Source organism: Lissotriton helveticus, chromosome 4_1 (genome assembly GCF_964261635.1).
Source record: "Lissotriton helveticus chromosome 4_1, aLisHel1.1, whole genome shotgun sequence".
Lineage (NCBI taxonomy): Eukaryota > Metazoa > Chordata > Amphibia > Caudata > Salamandridae > Lissotriton > Lissotriton helveticus.
In genome coordinates, this window is record NC_136063.1 from 1,091,708,474 (window position 1) to 1,091,732,350 (window position 23,877).

At 48.7% G+C, this 23,877-nt stretch overlaps 1 protein-coding gene across 3 annotated transcripts in view; it reads right to left on the reverse strand.

The window, feature by feature from the left end:
- Positions 1 to 23,877, reverse strand: part of TEX10 (testis expressed 10) — a 576,299-nt gene that overhangs the window by 381,497 nt on the left and 170,925 nt on the right. The window lies entirely within an intron of this gene.

Below are 23,877 nucleotides of genomic sequence, written 5' to 3' on the forward strand. Positions count from 1 at the left end.
TTTCGGGTGAAACTCCCAACTAAGTATAACGTCCCTCAAATCTACACAATATCCTTTTAGTATCCTTGCTTCAAGAACTTGTTTTATATCACTTATAGCTTTACTATAATCACCAAATTCATCTTGCAAGTCCAAACGAACAATGAATGGTAGTCTACACTGCGGACAGCAGAGCTCAAAATTTGAACTACAACGTCCCTGAAATCAACGTATTTCAAAAGTGTATTTCATAAATGTTTCATCTTTTGTTCCATCTACCTACAATGCAAACAGCAGGGCTCACAATTCACATCGAGTCGCAATAGCAGATGACGCAGTCGAATAGGCAAGAGACATTGCTCCCAGTGCGGAGCACGCATCATCGCTGACATGCTGAGTGCTTCTGATGCCCCTACCTCAGTGCAGCAGAACTCTGATACAATATTTTGTGTATAATTTCACATCTGCTGTCCTACCTCAGTGTATCACAAGTCATGAACCCTTTACGATAGAATCTTTTCTGTATGTTTTCTTATCTGCTACCCGTAACTAAGTGCAACACAAATTATTGACCCTATATGATTAAATCTCTGTGTCTGGGGTGCGCTAGAGGGCGCCAGGCAAGATGGCCGCACGCATGTGAGGTTCCGCCAGATCGGAATTAAATCCTTCATTTATCCTTTGTAATTTGCCCCAGTGACGTGCCAGAGTAGCGGCTACCTGCGAAGGAGTACGAGGCTGTCCCGACTGGCACTGTTTTTGGCTGACCGGATCGTCTCTGGCGGCGAGCGCGGTGACTGGGTCTGCCGGCTGGTGTCCGCCATTGTGGTGCTCTGGAGCTGTGGCCGAGCCTGAGGACTAGCGGCGGCGGAGGTCTCTGGTAACCGCTGGCGCTGCGGCTGGGAACGGATCAGACGTCGACACAGCATATTCAGACTGACGGAGGGGCGCTGCAGGACGTCGGAGGAGAGCGCTCGGCTCCTGGGCTGTGTCCGGTCTCTACCTGTTGCGGTGAGTGGGGTAGCGGCCTAGGAAAGCCCGGGGCTGCGGAGGTGGCGCTAGGCCGCACTGGGCCGCTCCGCGCCAACTGTGGCTGGTGGGGGCTCGGGAACGACAGCGGGAGACGAGCCGAGTTGTGGAGTGACCCGTTGGTGCCTGGAATATAATTGCCCGCTAGCGTGCATTGGATGTGGGACTATATTTGGGGCCAACTAGCCGCCTTGATAGCTGTTTGCTGTGGGACTGTGGCGCTTGGAGCTCTACCTCCCGGATACTTGAGGCTATATGTGGAGTAAAGTGCAACCGCGCCCGACCTGACCAGTGATTGGGCATACCTATTGCGGAGTGTGGACATCTTGCGGATCGGTGGGGCCCGAGTTTGCACACACCCATGTCCTGAAGGATACGCTTGGCGTCCTGAGAGCGCGGACTAGGCCTCTGCTGACTGCGAATTTTGGCGCGAGGAGCGGCCTGTGTGGATTCTGGAGCGCGCCCTTTTTTGGAGGCTGTCGCTGCTCGACTTGCCACTAGAGTATCCTGGGGTGACCTGTTGCTTACTTCTGGTACTTTTTGAAAACTGCGGTAGGGGTGGCTGGGTGTGCTGAGCTGCTGGCGTCATGGGCAGAACTGAAAGAAATCAACCCAAGTTGACTTTTGATTTGAAGAAAACCACCATGTCAGCCTCGCAGGCTCCACCGGACACTGAATCTGCTGGTGCATCTGGCGGGACGCCGAATTTGGAAGTGGTGCTTGTGGCTATGCAAAAGACTTTGCAATCCATTGAAGGTACCATGGAAGCAGTGAATCACAGACTAGATCATATGGCCACACAGTTTGATAGGCAGAACGAACGGATGGGGGAGGTAGAGCAAAGGGTATCTGCTACGGAGGACGGTCTGACCACCGTGACTACAAAGGTGTTCAACATGGAGCGCGTCTTGGCAGTCATCCAGGCCAAGAATGAGGAGTTTGAAGGGAGGTCCAGACGCAACAACATCCGCGTCACGGGGCTGCCCGAGTCTACAAATGTTGGCCGCATGGAAGACTTCATGGAACGACTGATATTTTTGGGGCAGATCAGTTGTCACGAGTGTTCATTGTGGAACGGGCACACCGCTCGTTAGCTAAGCGACCGGTCGTTGGAGCGCCGCCACGACCTATTATTGCCCGCATACTAAATTATAAAGACAGGGATGTGATCCTGCGCCTAGCACGGGAGAAGGGCACCATAGACTGGCAAGGCAGTAAACTCGAATTCTACCATGACTTTACGGTGGCGGTGCAAACGGCGAGAAAAGAATTCAATGCGGTGAAGCAACTTCTCAGGGCTGAGGACGTTCCATATGCTATGTTATATCCGGCGCGCCTCCGGATTGGACCTCCGTCGGATAATAAAATCTTTACTTCTTCTAAGGCGGTTATGGACTATGCGAAGAAGCAGAAAAAAAGAAAGCGAGACGCAAATGCAGCGCAGGACAGGGAGGACGAAGTACTTGACGAAGCTGCGTGAGCATGCACTCTTCGTCAGCACGATCATTGCTCTTCCTTTGCTCTGTTGGGGCGCTGTTGCTCATTCAAACTCTGTTATTGTGACTGACGATCTCGTCCTGCATGGCTGCTGATGTTAAGCGCTGGCCTGACTGAAAATGCGGTTCCAAAGATGCATTATGAACCCTGACTAACGATATATGACATTTGTGTAACACTTTACTGATTATTAATGGGTTCGGCAGTTTGATGCTAGTTCTCCGGACTGGAAAGGGAGATGAGCCATTATTGTGGACATGGCCTAAGGATTGGATGTGGGAGGGGATTACACTTTGATATTCGGTTTACTGGAGTGTGGCTAGAAGCGGATACTGGTAACATTGCCTCCTCGAATATAGTATGCACGTACCTTGTGATATGGGCCGTGATGCTGGGACGACTGGGGCTGATGTTTGAATGACTACTCTGATCCTCTCCTGCTTAACCTACTAGTGGGAGTTGGGCACCTCTACGCCCCCGCGTATGGGAGTTCCCCACGCTTTGTTTGATGTAGGGATCAAGGTTGGGAGGCTGGGGGGTTGGGATAGGCTTTGGCAGGTTGGGGGTGCTGAAGTGGGTGGGGGGCGGTTGGTGGGATTTCGAGGGTTTCAGATATGTATATTGCTATTCAAGTATGTGAGTGAGGGGTTGAGGGTTGTGGACACTGTGATTCAGAACTATGGGTTGACACATTGCATTGCTCCTAGCGTGACTTCTGCGGGTGGTTATTTGTTTGACGGCCATGTGATTGGCAGTTGGAACTGGGAGATTTGCTCTCTCTGCATGTTTCCAGATTCTGGGACGGGTAGACCCTATGGCTGAGGATGGGAGGATGAGTTGGATAACATGGAATGTGCGAGGTCTGAATAGACCTCAGAAGACTAGATAGATGATGGCCTTTCTTAATAAACATGGGGCTCAGGTGGTCTTCCTTCAGGAGACACACCTACGGGGGAAGGCGGTCGAGGCAGTGGCTAAGCAGTGGGCGGGCGTTCGGGTGGCGACAGAATACTCCTCCTATGCTCGTGGGGTCATGATTTTGATTAAGAAAAATGTGCAATTTGTTTCGATGCATGAAGACATTGATAAAGAAGGCAGGTACATTATATTGCAGGGGAAACTATATGGCACATTGATAACGATGTTGAATGTATATGGTCCAAACATAGACGATCCTGACTTTTATATCAATCTGTGGAACAAGGTGTATGCCTTGCCGCCTTCAGCGGTTGTTTGTGGAGGGGATTGGAACGTGACGCTGGATAAGATACTGGATAGGAAGGATGAAAGGCCCTATGAGCACAGGAAAGCGGCTGATGCGGTGCATGATGGTATGTGTGGACTTGGACTGGTGGATGTGTGGCGGCTGGGGCATCCGGGTGCGAGAGAAGGCACTTGCTACACATCTGCGCATGACACATGGTCGAGGCTGGACTATTGGCTAGTGACGCGGGATGTTAGTGGGTGGGTCAGGAAGAATAGCCATTTACCTAGGATGCTTTCAGATCACGCCCCTGTGCTTCTGGAGGTGGGTTGGCCATCACATACGCCGGCTCCATTCTCGCGGCGCCTATCCCCTGGTATGCTAACAGATCCGGTAATGCGTGAAGAACTGAGAATGAGTATTGAAGAATTTTTTGTTAAGAATGTGGGGTCCGTGGAGAGCATAGGAACAGTGTGGGAAGCCTTTAAAGTAACAATTCGTGGTACGTGCATAGGCATGCAATCCGGGGTCCTTAGATCATTGAGGACCTCCATGAGTAAACTGGAAGATGAACTGTTATCATTAGAACGGCAGCAGGAGCAGCTACCGAACGATGCTAGGTTGGCGGAGATCCGGAAGAAAGTAACTGACTATAACGAACTTGCAGATCAGGAGATTAAATTCTTGTCCAAACACACTAGAGCGCGGTATTACAGTGAGGGGGGCGTGCAGGCCGTGGGCTGGCTGATAGAATTAGAGAGCCCTGGGCTAGGCACTGTGGGGTTCAGGAGATAGTGAATGAGGGTGCTACCATAACTAGCGCGACGGGCGTCCTGGATTGTTTTGTACAGTACTATGAGCGGATGAATGGTTTCAGGGACACGGCAGGTGAGGAAGACTTGGCACATTATTTGGACGACATAGCGTTGGTTTGGCTATCCAAGGGACAGCAAGATTTCTTAATGCATCACATTACGGAGGGGGAGCTTCGGGATGCAATTACCGCTCTGCCTAATGGCAAGGCGGCAGGCACAGACGGCTTGCCATCTGAATTTTATAAAGAGTACGCGGATCTGTTGTTGCCGCGTTTGGCGAGTGTCCTGGAGGAAGCGATGGAACAGGGACAGCTTCCGGCAACAATGAGAGAAGCGCTGTTGGTGGCACTGCCGAAGCCGGGCAAGCCCTTGAATCTATGCGAGTCGTATCGGCCTCTGTCTCTGATGAACACAGACGTTAAGATCATTGCCAAGGTGCTAGCGACGCGATTGCGACTTATTCTGCCGGTTATGGTCTTACCTGACCAGTCCGGTTTCGTACCCCTTCGTTCCACTACTCACAATTTGAGAGCTTTGTTCGCGGTTCTTCATCTTCTCAAGCCGGATCTTGCAGCAGTGGCGGTGCTCTTGGATGCGGCAAAGGCATTCGACTCTGTAGCTTGGAGATACATGATAGCAGTGCTGCTTTGCATGGGTGTGCCGTATTTTTTCACGTCCTTGATTACTCTGTTGTACACAAAACCGATGGCACGGGTGAGGATTAATGGACATGTGTCGGCAACATTCCATATACAAAGGGGGACTAGACAGGGATGCCCTCTTTCGCCCCTGCTATTTGCTCTTATGCAGGAGCCCCTGGCTTGCATTCTGCGACAAAGATATGCTGACGCAGCGTTGCGATTCCCACTTAGGTCACTGGCGGTGTCCATGTACGCTGATGTCATGGTCCTGTACATAAGAGATCCGGCTCAAAATCTAGAAAGAGTGCTTAGGGAATTCATTAGGTTCGGGGTCTTTTCTGGACTGTCCATCAATTGGAATAAGTCCATATTGCTTCCCCTCACGGATGCCACGGTACCCTTCCCACTAGAATTCCCATTGGAATGGGCGCTGGAACCGGTGCGCTATCTGGGGATCTGGGTGCACAGGGATTGCAATGAGACGATACGGGCTAACTACGGAGTAGCCATCTCGAAATTGGAAGACCAGGTGAAGAGATGGATTAGACTGCCGCTGTCATTTGCGGACAGGGTCTCTCTCATCAAAATGGTGGTACTCCCTAAGTTTTTGTACTATTTTGTTAATGTACCCATCACCCTGACATCCCATTTCTTTGCACAACTACAATCGTTACTTATCACGCTGGCTTGGGCTGGAAAGAAGTCGCGGGTGAGATGGGATGTGTTGACGAAACCATATGAGCTGGGGGGTTTTGCGGTACCGGATATGAAGCTGTACTATCTTTGCGCTCAGGCCCATTTTGCTACTTACTGGTTATCGGCACCGTCGTATACACCACATGTGGCGCTCGAGGCTAGTGCTGTCACCCCAAGACCACTAAAGGCAATGATAGTGAACACGTATTCCGTGTTTGAGAAGGGGGAGGTAGATACGATACGCAGTACGTACAGCGCATGGCAAGAATTGGGCAAACGATCTAATAGATTGCCACTATATGCCCCAGCTATGCCACTACTTTATCATGATGAGATATCGGTCTCGAGTGAAGTAGGGGCCTTACAGCTTTTACAGGGTGCTGGTATACTCACTATGGGAAATGTATTCCCTGTTGCTGCGTTCCTTCCTTTGCAGACTCTGTTAGATCAAACGAATAATCCTACTATGGCCACATTCATTTACGTTAGACTTCGGGCTGTGATGCGTACCTTGTATCCCTCCTTCCCGGAGGAACCTCCAGTGTTAGGTGCCTGACAATTGCTATATTCATCAACGGACCGAGCGAAATTGATCTCGCGTTTATATCGGGCCTCACAGGAGGATGAGGGAGGGGCGGTGGCCAAAGCGAGGTGGGATGCATGCTTGCCGGATCCGCTGACTGATGACGAATGGGCCGAGTGTTGTTCTATGACTGGCGGTTTTGCAGCTAATGGGAATTTCCGTCTCATTCACTATAAATATCTACAGCAGTGGTACTATACGCCTGTTCAATTGATGAGATACGGCCTGCGAGACCAATCCAGATGTGTGCGATGTGGTGCAGAGGATGCTGACTTTATACCCTTGGCGTGGGGATGTGATCGGGTATATAAGTTCTGGATAGCTGTGACTGCGGCGTTGTCTGAGATGACATCGATAGATATACCTACCGATCCGCGTTTATGCTTGTTGGGTGTGGTCTCAGGAGTGCCTACCGGGGTACGACGCTTGATAGTGCTGGCACTACAAATTGCTAAGCGCAGAGTGGCTGTGTCATGGGGGGGGGGGAACGAGCACCTGATGTCAAACTTTGGCTGCAAGACATGGCATATTGTCGAGACCAATTGACCTGTTATTATGAAGAATTGCCGGAAGCCTCAAGACCTCGAGATATATGGGACCCGTACACAGTATACATGTTGTCGAGGCTTGGAGAGGATGGGAGTCCCTAGTTTGTTTCAGGTATGAATGTTGGAGTCTGTTGAGTGGTTGGGGCATGGGTAAGATTCTCCCTGCAAGGATTGATAATGGTGACATGCAGGTAGCTCATGGTTCTGCCATACCTTCAACATTGTCTCAAGACATGCTCTACGATCTGTTCTGTATACCTCTCTGGATGCATACTTGTCTACAAGACTCATCGCTGTTAGGCTCTGCGACCTGGGGTGTTGGGTGGGGGAATGTTAAAAAGGTTACTTAGTGTTAGGATATCTATAAATTGAGACTGCTTATACTATGCATAAGAATTATCACAAGACTCAGGTTCTGGATTGTTATCTGACAATGCATTGCTCTTCATCTCGGATATAGTGATTGTACTATTGGGTGGGATGTATGAGTGACGTAATTTTGCGGCCGGCCCGTTTATGGGTTGTAGGCCATTGGCTGTGTTCTTGTAATTTGTGCAATAAAAGTCTTTTATCAAAAAAAAAAAAGAATCTCTGTGTCTGATCCAATGATTACTGTTGTACTTGTTGCCACCACCAACCATTCACAGAGGGTTGGCTTACAATCACCCCACACGCATCCACCACAGACGTCACTGGACATGTGACCCTGTTCATAAAAAGGAGTCGAGCGCACGTGCCCGTACCCAGTTCCATTATCTATCTGTGCCCGTGTGTTCATTATGTATGCACCATGCTGCCCCTAGGCCCTACCACATTACATAGTGCTCTGGACAGCGTATGCAACCATCTTACCTTTGACAGTGGGGGAAAACTTTAGTTATGTAACTTTGTCTAGGTCATTGTACAAGTACGTACGTAAAGACTGCATCATTAGAGTACTGCAAGGAGATTGTATACTGAATTTATAAGTGCGTGAGGATTGTCGGAGTGATTGTATAAGTACATATGTTGGCGCAGCCTAACTCTGACAACGACCTTCTCTCTAATTGACTGCCCTCCATGTGCCAAAAACTGAAACTTCAACTTTCCATGTCTCTGTATTGCTACAGCTGCAACACTCCACTGAATGTGGAATAAACATTCATATCTACACAGATATCTCATGTCCACCATCTTTCTTGTGTGGAAGTATGGATAATATAGGGTCAGTAATTCCCCGTACATTCCATGTTGGCCATATTGTGGGACTTGGCTCACAGAGTGTCACTTCGGCTTTTGCAACCCGGGTGACAGCAGCACTCCAACATGGACACCCCCATCCAGTGTTCTCAGAATTTTTAAGCTTTCTATAGCCCAAAGCCAACTAAAAAGTAGCCCAAACTAGCCCAATATTGCTACTTTAGGGAAGGAGGAGCAAGGACAGCATCAAGCAGGCGGTGAATGCATTGGAATTGATGTTGCAGCAGTATGCCAAGTAAATATTTGTCTAATAAAGTGCTTTAATATATTACTTTGCTGGAGCGTTTTATATATTTATAATCTGGCAACTAGCACAAACCAAAATTTTACCACACAACCAGAAAAATATAGCCCAATTGTTCATGGTCTAGCCCAATCTGGCAACACTGATGTCACAGCCACACCCTCAAGGCTGGTATACACCCACACCACACCCATCCAGCACAGGAGTGACAGGACACATGATCCTGATAATATAAAAGACCGGGTGCAAGTGCACTATGCCATTTTAGAGTTTAGAGTACGTGGCCTCACTTCTCACTGAGTTAGTAGCACCGCAAGCACTGAGCGGGTGTATAACCTGTGATGATGATGATAAGTGCACTAGTATGTCCTCCGCCATGGCCATATCAAGACTCAGTACCCAATGTGAGACCTATAACCTTCCAGAACGGAGCTGCATGATGTGGAGGGTGCTGTGACCGCGAGAAGGTGAGCAGTGAGGCCTGGGTGCGCAGGGGCAGGCAGATACCTCTGGGCGGCGGGAATAGATTGGGTCCAGCAGCCTGGATGCAGAATGGCTGCACAGTGATGTAGGTGTACGCAGTCTTATATACCCTGCCATTATCCTTTCCTATTGCATTTTGAACACGTTTTCCAATAGGACAGTTTTTACAGTTGACCAAATGTCCGTCGCTTCCACATCTGTAGCAAAGTAGTTGAGTATTTCTTTTTTCATACTTTTTAACCCTTAAATTTACCATCAAAGTTTGACAAACTTTCCTTTCTCTGATTTTCTTTAAAGAGGTAAGGTGTGTTGCGAGCATCGAAGCATGCAGACAAGAGCGTGACATTCCTCTCACAGCTTGTGGCTGCCTCACGTGGCTTTGGGAATGTTATGTTTCAAATGTGAGAAGGTTCGGAGGTAGAAGTTAACGGGGGTTCAGTCATTCTTGCTTTATACTTGCTGCTTACAAAACATGTTCGGAGGATTAAACCACATCAAGAGAATTACCGTCTCTGTCTTTTGATTCATGCATACTACAATACTATTTCTGTACTATCTTTCAGATGAGGGAGCTTGAGGGTGCATTATGTCCCGGAACGTGGTTGGAGACACACCGGTGACACAAAGGTGAGCTGTGAAGATTTTCTCCAGTGTCACTCTTCACTCTTTCTCTCGCTCTCTCCTTTGACGGACGTATGACGCACAATCTTATCTTGCTGTTTCGGTCTCGCTAGAGCCAGCGCACGCCCTGGTCTGGCGAGACATTTAGTGAGTGGCTTTTAAAAGTGCCACCAGAGGCTTTGGCCGGCCACCAGCTTGCAGTTCTGCTTGTGAGCGCGCGCGCAGCCGGAAGCTTTCAGCGCCTGATCGCGATCAGTTTCACTTTCGCGCGCACACAACTCCCGCTTCTCTCCCTCCCCCACCACAGACCGCCTCTCGCGGTCGCGTGCGCAGCCAATGCTCGTCTTCCTTAAAGCGCACACACCACTCGCTGGACGCTGTTATTTATGGCTCGGTTTGTCTCTGATCACGACGTGACTGCCTTCACACACCCTCCCGTTTGTAGCCTGTTTACATATTTTTACTTGTTTAAGACTTTTGCAAGCTTTTGCCCAGCTGCAGTGCACCAAGCTCATTGTGTGTGGCCCCCGTCAATAGTAAAATGACTATATATTAGATATTTGAAGTGTATTTTGAACACAAAGTGAATGATGTTACAGTTGGAATTTCGCAGGCAGGTGGCACACGTGACAAAAACGTACTGCTCACAGGGCAATTTTGCACGGCTCCAACACTTATGGTGGGCTTCTCACAATGAAACAATACACACAACCGAGACAAGTGTTCACATTACGCCTACACTTTGCTTTCAGTAAATTAAAATATTCAACCACGTCGCCCTTTATCCTCTTCTTGGACATGATGAATGTCGAACTTCCAATAGCCGGACAGGATACTCCGGAACTGTAGCGGCCATCTTGAAGTTATAGGTCTAGCGCTAGGTTTGGTGCAAAGCCAGGCAGAACAATGAAAAGAGGCACCAAAAAGCTGACGTGGTGCTAATCTTTGCATTTGAACTTGCAAACACTTTATTTTACTTTAATACTTTAGTCAATGGCGCCCTGATACAAAATGCAAGACAGTTTGTGAATGCCGATTCCAAGCCTGGCCCAATAGAAATGTTCACATTAACATGGAGGGTATTTGGAGTTGCTGTTTTTCCCGAGCTGTTCAAAAGCCGCATCGTTTACATTCACATTTACGTAAACGTGGGCTTTGAAAAATGCACCTGGTGTCTTCCTTATAGCGCGCACACCACTTGCAGGACGCTGTTATTTATGGCTCAGTTTGTCTCTGATCACGACGTGACTGCTTTCACCCACCCGCCCGTTTGTTGCCTGTTTACAATTTTTTTTACTCATTTCACACTTTAAACAGGTTACCTGTGTACAAAATTCCAACGCTCTCCATGTGTTAGGATAAAAACAAACCCCGATACCTAGAGATATTTACCTAGATATTTTATTTTACTTTTTAGTCCAACGTAATATTCGTAGAACTTGTTCAAATGGTAAAGACCAGGACATGTAAAACAAACAAGGTGGTGTTTAATTGTTTTGCAATATGAAAATCCAAACCAACGCTGCTCAATCGTTTTTTACACTAACATCATTTCCCCGCTCTCTGAGAATTCTCTAAACGTTTTCCGTTTATTTGGCTCCTGCTAATTCTCAGGAAGCATGAAAAGGGGTTTAACTGCAGTTGTACTAGAAGGTCCGAGGTCTAATCTCGGTTTACTTAGTCGCATTGTGTGATCTTGGGCACAGTGGTTATGTCCCTCTACATCAGGTACTCTGAGGGGCTCCTAGATGCGATCACGTTCGCGGTAGCGCTCTCCAGCACAGCTCACTCATTAAAAATCTATGCGCCTGGTCTTATTGCATTAAGGTAACCAAGATGAGGCCACGCCATCGTGGGTACGGTCGTCCTTCCTCAGCTTTGCTTTTAAAAAGATGTTTCAGCCTCTTTAGTCGAAATGGAGGCTGAAAGGGGTTGCCCTGATAACAAGGAGCCACCTGGAAACCTTAAACTACCAGTGAAGGGTTGTGCAACTACAGAAAGGTGGTGGATTCACTTGCCCGTCTCCTTGGGTCTAGAGGCTTTCAAAGGAGAAGGCATGAAGGCAACACGTTTCATGCTCAAAATGATGGCTGTGCCGGGAGTGCCAGACGAACAGAAAGGGTCGGAGGCTGCACATAGCATAAGGTACAGCGCCTAGACGCCATTAACATGCTCCCGCCGGGTGCCAGCAACTTACGGTGCAGCCTTGCTTCAGACTTTTTCAATGGTTGCATCAGTGACAACACTGACAGCGGTCACATGTACAGCCATGCATGTCACTGCATGCAGTATGTCACAGCAGATACACCTGGTGTTCGGTGAATGAGGTCTTTGTCAGCAAAACCATTGCGGCCACCCCATTGTAAACCTGTTGCACCACGCCCCATCCTCATCAGTAAGTAACTAATGCAGCAATGTGCCATCAATTACACGTCACTTTAGTTTATGTCCGATGCTTGTCTCATCCACACTACACTGGTATGAGTGGCGTTAAAAAACGAATTAAATGCACCTGAGAGAGAGTGGTTATGGAGACTTGAGGGGCGCAGTTAAAGGGTGGTAGTGAGGGAATCTGTGATGACGGTGGTCATTGGGGGGGGCGCCAACAAACATTGTCTCACTGGGCAACACCAGCGCTAAAGCTGGCCCTGGCCGGAAGTTCGACCTACTACTGACTTGACTTAGCCGGACTCCGCTGATAAGCCTGGCATCGCAGTGACTTTGGTTTCTGAAAGGCTCTCTGAAGACAAAGGGGACATTTTGAGCAGATATCGGAGTATGGAGCTGATAGCACCTCATATGAAACACTTGCGAGTTTTCAGGTGACACAGTGTCCTCTGTGGAAACAGAACTACCGAAGGCACAGGTTGTGAGTTGAAGGAAGTGATTTGGGTCACATAATTAGTGATGAAACGACTGCAGTGATCAATGTTTTTCTATATTTTGTTTCAAGAAAATATGGTTTTTCTAGCGGAAGGAAAAAGTGCATGAATTTCCCTCCTCCGACATGGTTCTTAAAACCAGACAATCATGTTTTTAACAATGTGCGCCTCGAGATACTCTAGTACTGGCATTTAATTAACAAGCATTGGCATAGCCAAGAGGTCTCGCTTTTAGGTCCTTATAAGTATTTAGTTATGTAGCACAATATCCTTGGTGCAACAACAAGAACTGTTGCATGGCTAAACACTTATAAGGTCCTAAAGGCAAGACCTATTACCTATGCCAAAGCATGTTATCTAACAGGCACTGATTCACAAATTGATGCCCCCCCAAACACCACTGACGCGCCTCCCTACCCCCCAAACATCACCAGAGCTGAACAAGTGTAGAACCTGCGATGATGCGTGGCCATCCTGGCAATCAACACCTAGTCTGAATTGTGAGCTCTGTTCACCGCATGTACTGGTGCTGAGGAGGTTCATTCGGAACGTGGTCAACTTTCTTCGACACACGCCGGTGGTGGAAGGTGAGCAGAGAGGCTTGTTTGCGCAACAGCGGACACTCACCTCCGGCCAGTGGGAGTGGATGGGGTGCAACTCAGATCATTGAAGGCAACATTCAAAATCCCCCCCTTGATATTCACTGCATTTCATTTGGTCATAAGAAAGTGAAAGACCGCGTCTAGTGATCCTTCTCTCGCTCTAAATCCAGATTGGAAACTACTAACAATTGGACAACTTACCGAGAAGCAGTTTACAAAAGCTCTTCTGGACATTGTCCAGAGACTAATAGGACAATATTTGGCAGGGACATTGCGGCAACCCTTTTTGAGGACAGGAATAATCTCTGATCTCTTTCACAACAGGGGCATTGGTGAGCCAGCTGCAATAACATTGGAAGTGGCATCGGGGTAAGGCACCTATATTTTAAGGTCTGAATGGAAAAGATTTGCAGGGATCTTGTCCAGTCCTGGCACCTTCCCTTGCTACTGGAAAATAAGTACCTTCTCAGTGTCTAACACGGAGAAAGTCGTCAAATGGTCAGTACCACTCAAAGACAGGTGTGGCACAAGTCAATTTAGAGAAATCTTTTTTCAGACAACATAGACTATAATAGCACATGAAACACACAATAAATAAATACTATAAGAAAACCGTGCAAGATGGTTAAAAACAGACTAATATTTCATATACAATTTCCATTAAGGATATCTGGACCCTTTAAACTTTAAAACCTTTAGGTAAAAGAGCTAAGACAGGCAATAAAAAGAATGTTACTCAAAAAGTGCAAAGTCTAAGCTTTAACCGCTCGTCATGTAACGCGGCTTTTTTAAAAACGCCGCACAGCGCGAAAAAAGTCGCCGCACGCATGCGGTTAAACTGAGCTACTAAGTGCAAATTGTACAGTACATAGGTATGTATAGAGCAGCTAATGTGGTGCAATAAAATCTCTTAACACAACCTATTGCTAAAAACATATATATTTCATCACAGGATAGGAACAGAGGAGCTTGGTTATTCCTTAGACACTTTTTCCTTTGTGTTAATGCACCGGTTAGGAAATTAGCAACTCCAAAACAGATCACGGATGAAGACCGCATTTTTAAATATATCAGGGCTGGCTTCACTTGTGCAAAATTACAGTTCTTTAAAAGTGGAAAGATATATTTTTTCCATAAATTACTGTAAAAGTCGCAAAAAATAAATAAAATGTAAATGATCTTGTTCCGAAAAATGATCACAGGAACAAGCTAAACACCAGTGGATAAAATTAAACCTAACATAATTAGGAGAAAACGCTGGTGCAGATTATTAATGTAAGACCAGTAAGGTCGCCCGGAGGGCCCTGGACTCAGTATTAAATATTGTCTTATTGGGGGCTTGACAAGTTCCCTATTTTACCTTTCTGCCACTCTCCTAGCCAGGAACAGAGAATTAACATCCCTCAACTCACTAGGGCACATCTGCCTATGGTGTGTAAACAGCTTAGGCCACCCTATACACTTTAGCTGTTCCAGGATGTAACCCAGCCATGAAATATCTAGGGCCGCCTCAAGCTTCAGACAGTCTTCTAGAACAAACTGGTTCAACATAGGAGTGGAATTGGACCACATTTTCATTCACTGTCTTAAAGGGGCATTCGAAATGAGATTAGAAAAGTAACCCTGCACAAGTTCATCATGTACCATAAAGGTCGGGGTACAGGGGGGGTAACTGCTAGGAGTCCGCTGAGGAATTTATTCTGATGCCTGCAGTTCACTTACTTCTTTGTAACCCCACATATCACAGCCATATGTGGCTATGGGTATGCATTTATCATTATAGACCTTTAATAGGGCGGGTAATGGTTGGCCCCCAGTCTCCTTGTGAAATCCATGGTGGTTCCTGTTGCTCTGGCCAAGGTGTTGTTTTTTAGTACTCTCTGAGCCACCCATGACACCCTTTCATCAAACAGTACACTCATATAGGGGTAGGTAGAAACATTAGCCAGTTCTGCCCCCCTGCAAAAAAAACTAAGTTTGGAAAGCTTTGTGTTACCTTTCGTCATTATATTTGATTTGGACAAATTAATAGAAAGGTCAAGAGATACAATAAAATCAGTAAAAGTATTTAAAAGGTTTTGTAGCCCCGTAGCCCTCCTGGCAAGTAACACTGCGTCGTCTGCATATAGCAGAGCAGGGATACGTTTCTTACTAGCTCTGGGGATTTCCTTACAAGCGGCGGACAGACCGCCCCCTAACTTATTAATGCATAGGGTGAACAAAATGGGGGATAGATGCATCCTCGTCTTACCCTTCTCTTAAACTCCCAGGATGACGTGAGTGAGCCATTTACATTGTATCTGGCCAAAGCTGTCAGGTTTGAGTGTGACTAATGCAGGAAGGCCATCAAATCAGCAACCAGGCCCATATCTAACAGCAAGGTCCATAAAGGCCATGTGCAGATGGTCCCTTTTGGCTATTGTATATTTACGGGGTAGTACACTTGGCTGTAAATTCTGGAGGAGGGGTTGCCAATGGTAGGGAATAGTGAGATTTTAAGTGGTCACCCCACACACCAGGTTGGATATGCACCTCTGATTTCATAGCTATATGACAACCAGCCTGGCAGAGTATGGGCCAGAAACTTCTGGCGTCGTTCAGTTTAGCCACTTTTACCAAGTCTTCCCTGATCCCAGTCTGATGCCATAGTACATATGATTTTTCCACAATGAGCCCTAGCATTGACAATTTTAGCCCAAGCACCAAGCTTGATGGCACCTAAAAGGGATGTCTTGCCTCAACTGCATGTTGGAGTGTATCATTCATGGGACCTATGGGCTCTAGTGGCTGGTATGAAACCTTTCTTGTAAAACTTTTAAGGTCAGAGAACAATTTGTAAGAAGTCTAAACAACCAGATTAAGTTGGCCCATGTTCTTAATTATTCAGCTCAAACAAATGATCAGTGGGTGATATAACTTTGGAATATTACAGGGAAACTACAAATAGAGTTCAATTTTACATTTCTACTGTTGCTGCATACTGAAAGGGCATTCAGGCTAAGGATAAAGTGAGGATGCCAAGCCATCAAACAAACTTCAATAGAGCGGGAGAGGGGGTCATGAAGGTTCTCAGAATAACTATCATGTCATGCATTGACCACCAAGCCCTAACATCAAGTACAATATAATCAAGGTTACTTTGATTAACCCCCTCTGAAATGTTGGACTGACAATGACTATTACAAGTGTGTGAGCCATAAGTAAGAGATTGAATATGCTACTTACCAGTATGCATCTGTTCTTGGCATGTAGGGCTGCTGACATTCATATCTATAGCATAGATCGCCGCCTAGTGTTGGGTCCGGATGATTGCACCTTGTTGTCCTGGAAGAGTCTTCGAAGTATCACGAGATAGGTGGCTCCTCCCCTGGACTACAGTGCGCATGGGCATCGACTCCATCCTTAGATTATTTTTAGCCATTGTGGCAAAGATGGAGTGCAATAGTGTAAACGATGACCATGTGTAAGAGTATGTGTAAGAAAGAGAAGTCTGCAACCGCTACGGGCGCCGGGGAGGAGGGCGGGCGATATGAATTTCAGCAGCCCTACATGCCAAGAACAGATGCATACTGGTAAGTAGCATATTCAGTTCGAGGCATGTGGGCTGCTGAATTCATATCTATAGCATAGAATACATAGCAGTCCCTCCATTAACGGCGGCTGCCCGTGCCAGTTGCAGAAGCTTGAAAAAGTGTTCTAAGAACAGCCTGCCCTACAGCTGCCTGCTGCTTGGAATGTACGTCTACACAGTAATGCTTAGTGAACGTATGTGGTGTAGACCATGTGGCTGCTCTACATATGTCTTCCAAAGGAATATTGCCTAGGAACGCCATGGAGGCCCCCAACTTGCGAGTGGAGTGGGCCCTGGGGGGGACCGTTAAAGTGCGCTTAGCTTTGTGATAGCAAATTTGAATGCATTTAACGATCCATCTGGCAATTCCTGCTTTGGAAATGGGGTTGCCTTTGTGCTGTGCTGAGAAGGCAACAAAGAGCTGTTGTGTCTTTCTGAAATCTTTTGTTCTGTCAATGTAGTACATTAACGCTCTTTTGACATCAAGAGTGTGGAGCATTCTTTCCGCTACTGTTTCAGGGTTTGGAAAGAATGCGGGCAGTTCTATGGTTTGGTTGATATGAAACTGCGACACCACCTTTGGAAGAAACTTAGGGTTAGTGCGCAGCACAACCCTGTTGGGATGAACCTGAAGAAATGGCTCTTGTATAGTGAGCGCCTGCAGCTCACTGACTCTCCGCAGAGAAGTAATGGCGATGAGAAAAACCACTTTCCATGTTAAGAATTGAATCTCACAGGAATGGAGAGGCTCAAAAGGTGGGCCCATCAACCTGGTGAGGACCACGTTGAGGTTCCACGCCGGAGCTGGCGGGGTCCTGGGAGGGATGACCCGCTTCAGCCCTTCTAGGAATGCTTTAATGGCAGGCACCCTGAAAACAGAGAGATGCTGCCTGTTCTGAAGGTAAGCCGCTATGGCGGATAAGTGTATCCGAATGGAAGCATATGCTAGATTGCATTTGTAAAGATGTAACAAGTAGCAGATGATATTAGGAATGGATGCATCTAGCGGGTTGATATTGTGGTCAGTACAGTAAATGACAAACCGCTTACATTTCGATGCATAGCAAGCTCGGGTAGTGGGCTTTCTTGCCTCCCGGATGATGTCCATGCATTCAGGGGGCAGATTAAGGTAGCCAAACTCTAGGACTTCAGGAGCCAGATCGCCAGGTTGAGCTGTTGCGGGTCTGGATGCTGAATGTCGCCATGGTTCTGCGTCAATAGCCTGGGTGTGAGGCGCAGTCTTTGATGCGGTACCACGGAGAGTTCTAGAAACGTGGTGTACCATGGTTGGCGTGCCCACGTTGGAGCAACCAGGATGAGAGTCATCGAGTGTTGCTTTAGCTTTCTTGCCACCAGCGGTATTAGAGGTGCTGGGGGAAAAGCGTACGCAAATCTGCCTGACCAGTTCATCCATATCGCATTGCCCTGCGACTGTGGATGAGGGAACCTGGCGGCAAAGTTTTGGCATTTTGCGTTTTCCTTTGTGGCAAACAGGTCTATCTGTGGATGACCCCACTGCTGGAAGTACGGGCGGAGTACTGATGGATGTAACTCCCACTCGTGCATTTGGTGGCTGTATCTGCTGAGCAGATCCGCCATCTGATTGTCCTTGCCCGGGAGGTGTTCCGCCATGAGGAAGATGTTCCTCTGAATGGCCCACTTCCACATGCTCTGAGCCAGATGAGACAACTGTGGAGAGTGTGTACCTCCCTGCTTCTGGATGTAGTACATGGCTGTCATGTTGTCCGTCCGGATCAACACAACCTTGTTGCACAGATGTACTTTGAAGGACTTCAATGCCATGAAGATTGCCATCAGTTCTAGGTAGTTGATGTGCATCTTCTGTTGCTGCGCTGTCCATAGTCCCTGCACCCTGTAGTGGAGCACATGAGCTCCCCACCCTTGGAGAGATGTGTCCGTCGTCAGGATAATCTGTGGCACAGGCTCTTGAAACGGTCGGCCCTTGCAAAGGTTGTGTGGATTCCACCAATACAGAGAGCTGGATGCCCGACCGGTCACCAACACTAGGTCTTTCAATTGCCCGTGAGCCTGATTCCACTGACGTGCCAAGCACTCTTGGAGCGGACGCATATGTAGTCTCGCGTGTGGGACTATGAAGATGCAGGAGGCCATCATGCCTATCAACTGCATGAACACTCTGGCAGGAAGTGAGTGTTGTGGTCTGAACTTTAGGATCAGCGACTGCATGTTGCTTATCCTCACTGGGTTTGGCTGAGCCGTAGCCGCCAAAGTGTCTATCGTCGCGCCCAAATACTGCCGCACATGTGCTGGCTGAAGGTGCGACTTCGGATAGTTGAGCGAAAACCCCAGACTGTGAAGAAGGTGAATGGTGTGGGACATGTCGGCCGCGCACTGCTGGGTCGACTTTGCTTGAACAAGCCAGTCATCCAGGTAAGGGTAGACATGGACGTTCTGTCTCCTGAGGTGCACCGCCACTGTCGCCAGACATTTCGTAAACACTCTGGGGGCTGTGGTCACCCCGAAAGGAAGGACTTTGAATTGGTAATGCTTGTCTTGAATGGTGAACCTGAGGTATTTTCTGTGGGAGGGGTGGAGTGGGATGTGAAAGTATGCATCCTTGATGTCTAAGGTTGCGAGAAAATCTCCCTGGTTCAGCAAAGGAAGAACCTGTTGCAGTGTCAACATGTGGAAATGCTCTGAGAGGATGTACCTGTTCAAGGGCCGTAGGTCCAGAATTGGTCTGAGCGTGCCGTCCTTTTTTGGGATCAAGAAGTACAGGGAATATACTCCTGTTCCTTCTTCCTCCACTGGCACGAGCTCTATTGCGCCTTTTTGCAGCATGGCCAGAACTTCCTGCTGCAATAAGTGCAAATGCTCTTGTGACATAGGACGGTGTTTTGGGGGCATGTTGGGTGGAGTGTCTGTCAGCTCTAAACAGTAGCCGAACTGGATAAGTTGTTTGACCCACCTGTCTGTGGTGATGGACTTCCACACTGACAGGAACCGCTGGAGTCTCCCCCCGACCGGTGTTGTGTGGTCGGGGGGCAGTGACCGGGAGTCACTGCTTGTTGGTGGCAGAGGAACGGGAACTGTTGTTGCCTCTGCCTCTGCTCTTGGAGCTGTTGCCCCGGTATCCTCCTCTACTTTGTTTGGGGTAGGATGACTGTGCCCCGCTTTTGTTGAACTGCGTCTGCTGTGACATTTGTCCCCTGGTAACACCTCGATTGCCTGAGCGACGAAAAGTGTTCCCACGAAACTGCTGTGACTGTGGAGCCCCCATGGACTTTGCGGTCTCAGTATCCTTTTTAATTTTCTCAAGTGTGGTGTCTACCTCAGGAACAAACAGCCTGTCTGGGTTGACCGGTTGGTTTAGGATGGTTGTCTGTATCTCGGGCTTGAACCCGGAGATGCGGAGCCAAGCCTGCCTCCTCAACATCACGCTAGTATTGATTGCCCTCGCCACTGTATCCGCGACGTCAAGGGCGCACTTGATAGCAGCGTTGGAAATTAGTTTGCCCTCTTGTACCAGCATCTCAGCCCCCTCCTTGTACTGCTCTGGCAGGTGTTGCAACAGGGTCTCTAAGGTGTCATAATGTGCCCTGTCGTATCTGGCCAACAGCGCCTGTGTATTTGAAATGCGCCAGATGTTGGCCGCCTGTGCAGCCACCCTCTTCCCTGACGCCTCCAGCACTTTTGACTCTTTGTCCGGGGGAGGAGCTTCACCCGTGGTTTGAGAGTTAGCTCGTTTGCGAGCATTAGAGACCACCAAAGAGTCCAGTGGCAATTGGCCCCTTATGTATGTTGGATCGCCAGGTGCCGGTCTGTATTTCTTCTCAATACGAGGGTTAACAACCCTTGATCTTGTGGGCTCCTTAAAAATGTCCGCAGCATGGCGTAGGACCCCCTTTAACATGGGAAGAGTCTTTACAGTTATTTCTGCTGTGGAGAAAGTGTCAAAAAGAAAGTCAGCTTCCACAGGGTCAGCATGCATATCAACGTCATGGTTCTTAGCTGCCCTCTCTATCAAAGCATGAAACGCCGTTGAATCCTCGGTGGGAGATGTTTTGACGTTAAACACCTGTGGGTCAAGGGTCGCCTGCTGATCCCCTTGATCACCAGTGTCCACCCACGAGTCCTGTTGCTCATCAGGCTTAGTGTGGGCTGGGAAATTATACTGCTCTTCCCCATCTTCTCCATCCGAATAGGTGGGTGATGGTTTTGCCCCCCTTGCAGGGTGCTGAATCCTGGGTTCAACCAGTACAGGAGTGTCCTCCGCAGGCCTTTTGCGTTTCAGGGGAATCCTAAAGGACTCCAATGGCTGTGACGCCGTAATCTTCCTCTTTAGAAGCGTCAGCTTCCCGGTGACGGCGTCGATGAACTGCTCCGACTGCTCCGACAGAGAGTGTTGTGGACGCGTTAAACCCCCAGCCGGGGGAGTCGACTTCGACCTCTCCGGGTCCTTGGGCACCGACCGCGGTGCAAAAGCCTTCGGCGCCACCTTAGGTGGTAGCGTGAAAAGGATTGGCGTGGAAGCCTGTGGCGTTGGTACAGCCTTCTTCGCTGCGGAAGGGACTTTCGGTTCCGACGCGGAAGCTCTGGCATTAATACGTTTCAGTGAGTCCGAGACCTGCTTCGTGAAAGAAGCGGACGGCTTCGTCGATCCGACCGATGTCCTCGGGCCACCCCCAGAGGAAGACTCGGGCATCGGCCCCTTCTGCGTGTCCGTTCGAGGTGCCGGAGCATCCGTCTGCGGAGCACTGCGATCCCCGACCACAGTAGCAGACGTGGACGACATCGCCTCGGCAACCTCGACCCTTGGCGTCGTCGTGCCAGACTTCGGCTCCGCGCCCTTGGCAGCCGTTGTGTCGACAGGCCTCTTGGATTTCGGCTCGACGGCCTTTGCGCGAACGGCCTCACCAGACTTCTTGGGCTTCGGGTCGACCGCCGTGCTCGTCTTCTTGGGCTTCGGCTCGACCGCTGTGCTCGACGCCAAAGTTACGGCCTTTTGGGAGCTGGGCTCCTTGACCACTTTCGCCGCCGTCGAGGGTGCGACACTTTTCTTCGGCTTCGAGGCCTCCGAAGACGACGTCGATGGTGGAGCAGACGTCTTCGGTTTCAATGGTGTGTCGGCCATTTTAGTTGTTGTTGACACCGAAAATTTCGGTTTCGATTTAGTTAATGGCGGCTCTGCCGAAGCGTCCGTGGCCGGGCCGGAAGGCGGGGCCGTGGACATTGGAGTAGGGTCTATGGTAAGGCCATGTGGCGATCCTTCGACCGAGCCGTATTAAAAGTTCTAACGGGGTATAGCTCTTCCTCCGAGCTATCTTCCATGGCCCGTAGGCCTCTTCGTCGTCCCCTACCTCCTCGACGAGTTCCTCCACGTCTTGGCCCTCGGCGTCCGCTTTGTAGTCGGACTCGACGACCACCGAAGGAGGCGAAACCTGAAGATGGACCTGTTGCTCGTCCGCTTCTTCATTGACGAAGATGTCCACTGGTGCTGGAGCTGATCGCCGGGCCTCGAGGCGCGCCGCGCGCCGAAGCTTGATGGTCTTCTTCGACCTAAACCTGGAACAGGCCATGCAGTTGGCCTCGTTGTGGTCCGGCGACAGGCATTTGTTGCAGACCGGGTGGACGTCGATGTGTGGGTATTTGGATCCACACACCGGACAGAATTTGAACGGACTTCGTTCCATGCCGTCGAAGTCTTGCCACGTCGACTGGGCCTCGATCCTCGAAGTTTCACGACTCACGGGATATCCGACTTGAAGAGTTGGATGAAGTGAGGCACCGAACGCGAACAATACCGACGGGTCAGAGAAGGCCTTTTGGCCTCGAAAAACTAAGGTTCTATCGATTCCGAACCGGAGTTCACGAAATCACATCCGAACCCAATGGCGGAAAAAAACAATCTAAGGATGGAGTCGATGCCCATGCGCACTGTAGTCCAGGGGAGGAGCCACCTATCTCGTGATACTTCGAAGACTCTTCCAGGACAACAAGGTGCAATCATCTGGACCCAACACTAGGCGGCGATCTATGCTATAGATATGAATTCAGCAGCCCACAAGCCTCGAACATATCATCTAGTTGCAAAGCAGATCTACACAAATGTTTCTTTGGAGTGGTTGTAAGGTTGGGTATGCCCTAAAGGAGGTCCTCTGGTTTTGTCAAATTCTGAATAATAAATGAGGGCTCAAATGTTACACTAAATTCACCAACAATAATGACACAATGGCTATTAGTGTAAGAACACAATTTATCAAGAAATTGTAGAATAGTCGATTCATTTTAGTTGTTGGAGGTTGTATTGTAGATAATAAGGAGTTTCTCATATTCAGAGGTTATTATTAAACCCTGTATATCTGGAGAACCTCTGAATAACTAACACAAAAAATTATGCAATTTTCAACCACACCAATAAGCCATTGGAGGCTCTCTCAGCAAGTCTTTACTGTAGAAATACAAAAACGTGCTTAACTTTTCAGATTGCTACATGCCTTCCCTTTCCCTTCTTAATGACTCGCTTCGGCGCGGCATTGTTCCCGCCACCTATAAAGCAGCCACTATCATTCCCATTTTAAAAAAGCCTGGATTAGACCCCTCTTCCTTTGTAAATTACCGTCCTATTTCCCTGCTCCCCTTCCTGGGCAAGGTCCTTGAGGCTTATGTCACCAAGATGCTCAGCTCCTTTATCGAAGACAGCGGCTTCCTCGCTCCATGTCAGGCAGGCTTCCGGCCCCGACATTCCACTGAGAAGGTTGTTGTCTCGGTCATAGACGAATTGCGAGAGGGGCTGGACTCCAATACCCCTCAGGCCCTCATTCTTTTAGATCTGTCCGCCGCTTTTGACACAGTAGATCATACCACCCTTCTTTCCCGTGTCAGGGCGGCAGGCATAGAGGGCCTGATGCTGGTTTGGCTCAGCTCCTTCCTGAGCGAGCGTACTCAAGCGGTTCGCCTGGCCGATTTCACCGCCCCTCCTCGCAAGGTTCAGTGCGGTGTTCCCCAGGGTTCCTCTCTCTACCCTTTATTGTTTAACCTGTACATTTTCCCTCTTATTTCTGCCCTTCAAGAGATGGAGGTCACGGTGTATAACTACGCCGATGACCTCCAGCTCATCTTCAATCTCTCTCACTCCCCTACTTCCTCCCACAATCTCCAATCTGTAATGTTGTACATCAGGGACTGGATGAATTCCAACCACTTAAAACTAAACCCGGATAAGACCGAATTGGTTCTTACCGGGGGCAGTCGCAGTCCC